The following is a 10,050-nucleotide window of genomic DNA, read 5'->3' as shown; positions in this document are numbered from 1 at the left end:
GCGGCAGCAATCACAACCCCTTCGCTGGGCAAACGAGGTGGGCGTTGCGGGATGTTGGATGGGACAGGCGTTGCCACTGCCATCAATTGCAGTCATCAACCACCGCCAGGGCTGCCAGCTGCCAGTAGCGCAGCACCCGCACCAACCACACACCCCTACCGACCACCGCCCACCGCCCATCGCCCCTCTGCCCGCTCGCCTCTTGCCTTTGGCTGCTCATTGAATTTTCTGCTGATTTCATTTCGACTTCTTTTGCTCCGCTGGGAACAACTTTTGAGACTGAAGCTGAAGCTGATGAGGATGTTGATTGTTGTTGTTGCTGCTGTTCCTGCTGTTGTTGTTGTTGTTGTTGCTGTTGCTGCTGCTGTTGGTTGCGTCTGTTTTGGCTGTAAATATTTTTGGCAATTGTTGACGCCCGGCGCCCTCCCTCAGCTAGAGCAAATTAATGATGCTTTTCCCCGCTTTCCCTCCGGCTGAAAGCGAAATTCCAGCCAAACGGCAATTGCTTATAAATTAAATGACTTGTTGTTGTTGTTGTTGTTGCCTTACCCCGTTTTTATCACACTATTTAGCCTTATATATTAACACTTTCGCTGACTGGTAGCTGAATGTGTTGCGTGAGTGCGTGCGTGTGTGTGTGTGTCTATGGGTGTGTGTGTGGGTGCTGGGGGTGTTGTTGTGCTGTTTATGTTGATGAAGACATTAAATTTAAATTTACGTTTTGTTGTTTTGCCATTTGCATTTCATTTGAAATTATGTTGTCAAGCTTTAAGTGCTCGATTTAAGTATCCGCTAAAGGTCAAAGAAGGTCAAACATTTGGTAGAATAGTTAAATAATGCTCAAAAGAACTTAATATTATGGAAATCAATTTTAGCTGACTTTTCAAATAAAATATATATACTATAATACATACATTTATATATCGCAAATGATGATGATTTTTTTATACATTATATTTTACAATGGTTTTGGGCTCTTGCTTGGAGGACTGGGTTGATAAGCAGCTCTTAGAGCCTACAGTAAAAACTTGATTACAGTTTACAGACCTATTGGAAATATCCCAATAGAAGAAATTAAGCAGCTATCTCGCTCGATATTCTGTCTCATTCTCTTTCTAGTAGCTTCTCTACATATTGCAGAGAAATCCCTATTTCGCTCTGCGACCGGCTCTCAATCCTATTATCCTCTACCACGGTTCATTTTTTGTGTCTCTCTGTCTCGCTCTTTGTTCGTCTTTTCCTTCATAATCTCTTTCTGTCTCTGTCTCTCTCTCTCTCTCTATCCCTCACTCTCTCTATCCCTCACTGTTCCTCTTTTCTTCTAATCTCTCTCTCCGTCTCTCTTTTCGTCCTCTCATTACTTCCTGCCTTTTTCTTGCTGTCTTTCTATCTCACTCTCTCTCTATTTTTCTAACCCTCTCTCTCTCTCTCTCTCTGCACTTCTTTCTGTCTCTCGTTACTTCTCACAAGTTTTTTTCTTTCCTCTTTCCTCGCTTTCCTCGCTTCCACTCCCTCTCTCCCTCACTCTTTTCCTTTCACTCTCTCTCTCTCTCTCTCTCTCTCACACACTCTCAGTCAGCCCTTTCCGCTTTCTGTCCATTTCCATCACCATGTGCTTCACTGTCTCTGTCTTTGTATATCTCCCTCTCTGTCTCTCTCTTTCTTTATCCCTCAGTCTCAGTCTCTCTCTCCCTCAATCGATTTGTCTATCGACATCTGATCATTATTATTTAGGTTGTCTATACTTCATAATGCTCAACAAACTAACTTTAATTTAATTTCATAATCTAAGCAACTTTTAAGTGATGCATGCTCGAATACTTTGAGCTTAAGATGTTGTGCAGCGAAGGCTGAATGAATTCGGCTTGAAAGAAGAGAAAGAAGTGAAATGCGGCTAGAACTTGGAGCATTTCATCCATCAACACCTGCAGTGAAATCCGAAATCAAGCAGGCCAGGGCAGTCAACAAGCCGTTACAAAGATGAGAGCCAAGTGCAGGTGGAAACAGAGAGAGGGAGAGACTTAGACTGAGAAGGGAAATCGCGTAGAGAATTATATATATAGAGGGTAGCATAGCGAGCCGCACTTAATGCAAGGACCAGCTGCCCAAGTACCGCAAGTTGTCGTCCTTCTTCCTACTTCTACTTCTTCTTCCTCTGCTGTTGCGGCTTCGCCTGCTTCATCTTCTTCTTCTTCTTGTTCGGCAGAGTCCTTCTGGCAACACTCTCAATTAAAATGTCCTCGCTTGGTAAGCGTAAACGTTCAAGAGGCCATGAAAACTCCTTATTACACACAGTGTCAGCGCTTGCCCCAAGCCAAGGAAGCACCACCATTCCTCAGGCTGGCGAATATGGCGGTCTGGCCCGCCTCCTGCCCTGGCAGCACCTACTACGTGTTAATAACGCGAAATGCGCTGGTAAAAAATTTTTTTTTTTTTTTGTATTTTCAAGTACACACTTGAGCGTGCCACACGCCTCAGTGCCCCGCCCCATGGCCACGAATGTGGCAAAGCAGCCGTCGTCCTCACCGCTACCCCCAGCCCCAGCCCCAGCCCCAGCCCCAGACCCTTCCTGCCAGTGCAGCCACAACTACTTGAAATACAAAACGCGCCACAGAAAATCATTTTAGCGCGTCGGCAACACTCGGACAGCCAGGACAGGCACACACAGGTCGTCGGTTCCAAAAACGCCAACTGCGAACACTTTAAAAATGCTTTTTTCGGGCGCTCCTTTTCCCTTTTCCTAGCTGGCCGAGAAATTTGAAACACTTCAAATATTTGGGCTCAAGCAAAGCGATGGCAAAGTATTTGGACAACTTGTCGCCAGCATTAAAAATAATAATAATAAAAAAAAAATCAAAATAAAAATAAAAAAAATCAAAATGAACCAAGAGCACTGCGCGACATGAGAAATTTTAAACCCAAACGTCAGCTGTGCCACTTAAAATATATACTCCCGCCCTCGCTCTCCACGCCCTTCCCCCTCTCTATCGCTCACTCTGCTCTCCCTGTTTACATTTGCCATATTGACTTGAAATAGAAATAACAAACTGTTAAGTATTTGCACATTACACAAACCCCCACAGCGTACCACCCTCCCCGCCGCCCCTTGAGCAGACATTTTAGAGCCAACTTCCGGTTAGAGTTCTGCCAGAAACATGTGTCTCGCTTTTCAGTTTCTCATGTCCGTCCGTGTGAGCTACGCCAACTTTGATGCTGCTCAAGCAGCTCGGGGCAATAAACGTCAGACATCCTTTTGTATATTGACACCTGCAGGAGGCGGGCTTCTTTGGCCCCGCGCGAAAAGTCATCTTGGCTACATTTGGCGGCTAAAGTTCAGGTGGGGCCCGTGGCTCAAGCCGTCACATTTGACAGGATGTATTTTCGAATTTTATTGCTTTCAAAAAGTTTGACACGTTCACGACAAATCGCCAAAAGTTCGAGGTGCTTCATGTGTGTGGCTGTGTGTGTGTAAGGGACGAAAGATATTGAAGTTTTTAATGTTTGATAAACTTTTGATTATTAACATGGAAATATTTATTTTCTTAATTTTTGTTAATATGAGGGGACTATGAAATGCATTGGAAATTAGAATATTATTATAATAACTGGCCCAAGTATATTAATTAATTTTTGAAATCTATATACCTTGGCTTTATACACCAGAAAATTCGTCGATTCGAGAAGAGCCACCCCCCTTTGACGAGCACCTCGCTACGCCCCTGCTGGCACTTGAATTAGGATCGATTTGGATAAGAGGAGGAATGTCGCTGAGAGCGCTGAGAGAACACACACTACTACAAATTAGAAAAAAAATCACACAAACAATTTAAGGATTTATATTAGGGATTCCAAATAGGATTTTTATATATTGATATCCTTAATAAAAATATATATATAATATACCAAAAATATATATAATATACAACAATATATATAATACACAAAAACGTCTAAAAAATGCATATGATTCAAATATAAATTTAGATTAGTGTAGAATTCATGCCTGTGATTGTTAATAAGATTTAGGAAAGATAGTAATGTGAAATGATGACTTGTTTCCCTATATATTGTATAATGAAATAAATAAATGAAATAAAGATCATTTTTAGTTAAACTTTAATGTTTTCAATTCTTAAAGAACATATTGAAGTAACTAAAATAAAATATCAAAAATATCAAAAATCGCAAAATGTATTTTTTATTAATTTATTTACTTTATTTATTTATATTTTTTTATTTTATTTTATTTATTTATTTTTTATTTTTTATTTGTACACTTATAGCCAATCTTCAAGGAGGAACCATTAGATATATGAATACAGTGAACAACATTAATATTAAAAAAAAAAATTTTTTGTAAATTTTAAATTTGTCAATTTCAAATACAAATAAATCATTTAATAATTGAAACTTAACAAATACAAATGGTAAATTGTAGATTGCAAAATTTATAATATTATTTAAAAATATTTTAAAAGATTCAAAGATTAACTTTTAAAGAGATATATATCAAAGCTCTTTCAAAGTTAATCTTTCAATGTACATATTATAATTATATATAAATATTTTTATTAATTTTGCAACTTACCATTTACACTTGTTAAATTGCAATTATTAAATGACTTATTTGTATTTAAAATTAGCATTAGAAAAAAATATATATATTATATTACAGTGAACACCCTGTATTTATATAATTAAAGGTTCCTCAAGGAAGACTCACCTCTTAACTCAGTGGGAGCTGAGTAGTCTCCCTTCCTTAAGCTTAAGTTAAGCCTCGTTAACTAAAGTCCAAATTCCATTTCAGTCTGATAAGAGTCTCCTAATTAACTTTGATTTCAGTTCCAATTTAAATGTCGACAAAATACCCTATATTATATATAATGTGCTGTCCCACTTTCGAGTGCCGCCCCCTGGTCATTGAGAGCATGTTTCTATGGCTTATCTCTCAGCATTGACAACACGAGTGCAAACATGCCAAGCGAATGTCTGAATGTGTTTAGAAAGCAGCTCGACTAATAGAATTAAACTGATAGCTAAATCAAACATTTAACACGCAGGCCTGCACACATGTCACAACCAAGAGAAGAAGAAGTAGAAGCAACAAGAACTAGCCATGCGCCCATTTGCCACCCCCTTTAGCTGTTGCTGTTGCTGTTTTTTTTTTTTTTTTTTTTTTTTTGGGTAGCTGCAACTGGAAACTGAAAACTTATGTCAATGGCACGCGTCTGCGGCACGTGACTTTAACATGAAAATCACGCGCAAGATCAACGCCAAGGGGAATTTTTGGGGGAAGACCAACGAGAGTGGGAGAGGGGGTCATCAGCAGCAGCTGAGGCAGAAGGAGAAACGGCACTCAGTCAATGCTGGCGACGTCTTGCAGATGCTTTTAAATTTAAATCGAATCAAATTGATTTGCAACCGACTGCCGAATGGCCCAAGGCCCCCAGCTCCCACTCTCTACCCGCCCATTCAGTCTTGCGCTCCGCTCCTGCTTAATTTGGTGGCACTGTCAACAGGGCACGCCCACTCAATGCTTTCGGCTATGGACAAGGCCTCTTTCGACTGTAGCCAGTGGCTTATTTGCTCGCCGCCCGCCAAATCCCTCTCACCCTCCCTCACACGCTTTGTTTGGCCATTTGACAAGTGTTTTGACAATATTTATTGAGCCGACCTTACATGAAACCCAGCCAGCCCCCTCCCCGGCCCCATGCACACTCCCTCGCCCATGGTAATTTGATTTACGTCGCGCTCTGTTTGAATGTCGTGGACACGTTTCTGCCTAATGGAGTTGCTCGAGTGGCGTGAATTTCAATTAAATTAAATCAAAATGTTGCATTTTTTATTAAGTCCATTAAGACGATGCTGGAAGGGTTTACGGCCCGCCCAGAGGCCCTCTCTAGTTGGGCCAAATTAAGTTAGCTGCTGGCATCTTAATATGCATACAGAAGTGGGTGCCTACCACTTGTCGAACCACTTGCACCACCAGCCAGCGGCACTTCAGCCAAGTGCTGATAGCGCCCCGGGTGGCACTTCCACAGGCATCTAACTGTAACTCCAGATATATATATATATGTATATATGTTAATATATATTTGCCTTTTTTTTTTGCTTTTATATTTAATGAACATCAAATCAAATTTGCATTCACATCGGCGACATGCATACAAAAATGTCGTTCATTAAATGTAACATACGCATGTTTTTTTAGAGGGAGAGAGAGAGAGAGAGAGAGAGAATAGAGTGTGAAGAGACTACAGACCTTGCATACAAAGATTCCGAGTGAAGCAAAGAAGAAGTGCGAATAATGTGTGTCATTTCAATTAAATGAAAAGAAAATAATTTTAAAACTTTCAGTTATAAAATTAGATTTACTTGAGAGTAGCTAAAAAGCTAAGTAATAATTTTAAATAATTAAATAAGGACCCGAATAAATATTCGTTTTAATAGCTTTATTGTAAGTTTAGCTGTTTTTCCATTTCTAATAATAATATTTCTATTACTAATATAAATTTTTTTATTTCGGTCTATTTAGCAATATTATGGAAAAAATGAGTATAATTATTTTAATTTCGTTTTAAATGTAGTTATAAGGTTTAAATCACGGTTTTAGTGCTGGTAGTATTATTATTATTTTCGGCCAGATCTGGCCTATTTCGAAAGGAATTGAGGGAAAAATTGGGATATTGCGGATTTTCAGCTTGTAGAAATTTGGAATGAAGATGAATGATGATGGATGATTATGATGGAAAATTACGAGACCCGAAAATTGATACGCTGATATCAGACCATAGTTAAAGCATAATAAAAAAATATATATGTATATAAATATATATATACAGTCCATTGATATGAGTACTCATTCCTTGTTTTATATAACATAATGTATAAATAAAAAAAATAACAATAATTATCATAATAAATTAAAATCTCTTAAATCTAACATAATTGTATAATGACTGTATAATTTTATTTTAATTATCTTTATTCCTATGGTAAAATAATAAAATGAATTTATCTCAATTCGTGCCCCCTGGTTATAGCATAATATTTATACAGAGCTATATGCTCTACTCATTTTCGTTTAAGCAACCCGTTGCAAATGAATTTCAAATTGCAACCAAACATTAAAAACTAATAACAAGAGTGAGCACAGTGGAGCAAAAAAATGTAATTGCACATGAAGCATATGCGCCGTGGGCCATGAACCGTGCTGTAAGCCACCCACATAGAAATCTGTGAAAAGCCAAAAATCAACAGAGCAATGGACCCAGCTGAAAGCAACAACAGTCGGAACAGGAATCGTAGGAATGGGGCAGGGGCGGCTGCACCCTTCGAGTAAACAATGCCAAAATGCTTAAGTAATTCAATTTGGCCAACTTAATGCCACAAGTTACCGCCGGAGGGCTAACAAGGCGGCTTCATATTTTGATATTGTTGCTATTGTTGTTTATTTACCATAAAAACCGAAATTCTATAAACTATATATAAATCTTTGTAGTTAAGGCATCGTACATCTATTAAACTTGTGGAAATATTGATCAGAATTCGCTCGCTTAATAAAAGGCATAGCCTTAAGAATTATTAAGAAACTGTGCTAAACACTTTTAGTGAATATGACAATAACAAAACTTGAAACTTGAGTTAGGACAGCTCCATGACAAAAGCTGAATGCTACAAGAATCGAAGTAAGGCACATCAATGCGAAAGGCTGAATAATATGAATTTGTTGTTCATGAAATAATGCCATAATGCCTTAATGCCACAAGTTACCGCCGGAGGGCTAACAAGGCGGCTTCATATTTTGATATTGTTACTATTGTTGTTTATTTACCATAAAAACCGAAATTCTATAAACTATATATAAATCTTTGTAGTTAAGGCATCGTACATCTATTAAACTTGTGGAAATATTGATCAGAATTCGCTCGCTTAATAAAAGGCATAGCCTTAAGAATTATTAAGAAACTGTGCTAAACACTTTTAGTGAATATGACAATAACAAAACTTGAAACTTGAGTTAGGACAGCTCCATGACAAAAGCTGAATGCTACAAGAATCGAAGTAAGGCACATCAATGCGAAAGGCTGAATAATATGAATTTGTTGTTCATGAAATAGAAAATTCATGATTCACAGAAATATAAATGCCCTTAGTTTAGATCTTCTAGTGAATTTCATGCAGAAGCGAAGTGCTCTGAGACTGCATGACAGAAGCTGAATGATATGACACTCGATGGATGGTACATCTATGAAACTTGTGGAAATATTGATCAGGCTTTGATCGCTAAATACAATAAAAGTCATAGCCTTATAATGATTAAGAAACTGTGCCCAACTCTTCTAGTGAATGTTACAAAAACAAAACTTCAAACTGCATGACAAAAGCTGAATGCTACGAGACTCAATGTAAGGTACATCAATGTTAATGACTGAATGCTGTGAAGCTTGTGTAAGCCCCGACTAATTACATAAAGATTTTCAATTTATAAGTTTAAGAATCTGTCAACACATCAAACCATCAGTTTATCAAAGCAATCAATTTCGATAACTCATCGATAAAAATTGATCGATTTCGATAACAGTTTATCGATTTCGATAACTATTTATCGATTTCGATAACTGTTTATCGATTTCAATAACTATGTCATTCACTCACTACGTGGGTCATCTCATCTCATCTAGTAAATGTGTAAAAGACTAGAGTAAGGGCAGCTGCATGAGAAAAGCTGAATGCTATGAGACTTCATGTAAGGTACATCAATGTCAAAGCCATCAGCATTGTACCAACCAATCAATCAATTTTGGATAGGTAATACTTGATTTCGATAACTCCTCGATAACTATTTATCGATTTTGATAACTATTTACCAACATCTTTGAAACTTTGAAATATTAATCATATTTGCTTGAAGCTTGGGTTAAGGCAGCTGCATGACAAAAGCTGACTGCTACGAAACTCCATGTATTACTAACCTCCATGTATTACTATTACTATACATTACTATACATCAATGTCCAAGCCATCAGCTAGTAGGTAATACTTGATTTGGATAACTACTCGATAACTATTTATAGATTTCTATAAGTATTTCGATAACTATTTATCGATTTCGATAACTATTTATCGATTTCGATAACTATTTATCGATTTCGATAACTATTTATCGGTTTCTATAACTATTTATCGATTTCGATAACTATTTATCGATTTCGATAACTATTTATCGATTTCGATATTTATTTATCGATTTTGGTAACTATTCCCCGACATCTATGAAACATGCGGAATATTGATCATATTTGCTTGAATCTTGGGATAAGTCAGTTGCATGACAAAAGCTGACTGCTACAACACTCGATGGAAAGTATTGCACTTAAAACTCGTGGAAATATTGATCATAATTTCTTAGCCCTGAAGAAAGCATAGCCATGAATGCCTCTGAAACTCTGAGCCAACTCATCAAGTAAATGTAAATGTGTAAAAAACTAGAGTAAGGGCAGCTGCATGACAAAAGCTGAAAGCTACGAGACGCCATGTAAGACACATCAATGTCAAAGCCATCAGCCAATCAATTTTGGATACTTCATTTCCATAGCTCCTCGATAACTATTTATTGATTTTGATAACTATTCACCAACATCTATGAAACAATTGGAAATATTTATCATGTTTGCTTGAAACTTGGGTAAAGGCAGCTGATTGACAAAGGCTGACTGCTACGAGACTCCGGTGTATGGTACATCAATGACAAAGTCATCAGCATCAATAAATCAATTTTGGATAGGTAATACTTGATTTCGATAACTCCTCGATAACAATTTATGGATTTAGATAACTATTCACCGACATTTATGAAAAATGTGGAAATATTGATTATTGGGTTAAGGCAGCTGCATGACAAAAGCTGACTGCTACGAAACTCCATGTATTACTAACCTCCATGTATTACTATTACTATACTATACATCAATGTCCAAGCCATCAGCTAGTAGGTAATACTTGATTTGGATAACTACTCGATAACTATTTATAGATTTCTATAAGTAT

This window comes from Drosophila arizonae, chromosome 3, assembly GCF_054131065.1.
Source record: "Drosophila arizonae isolate 15081-1271.41 chromosome 3, UAZ_ARI_1.0, whole genome shotgun sequence".
NCBI lineage: Eukaryota > Metazoa > Arthropoda > Insecta > Diptera > Drosophilidae > Drosophila > Drosophila arizonae.
The sequence above is the reverse complement of the archived record's forward strand: the minus strand, read 5'-3'. Positions refer to the sequence as shown.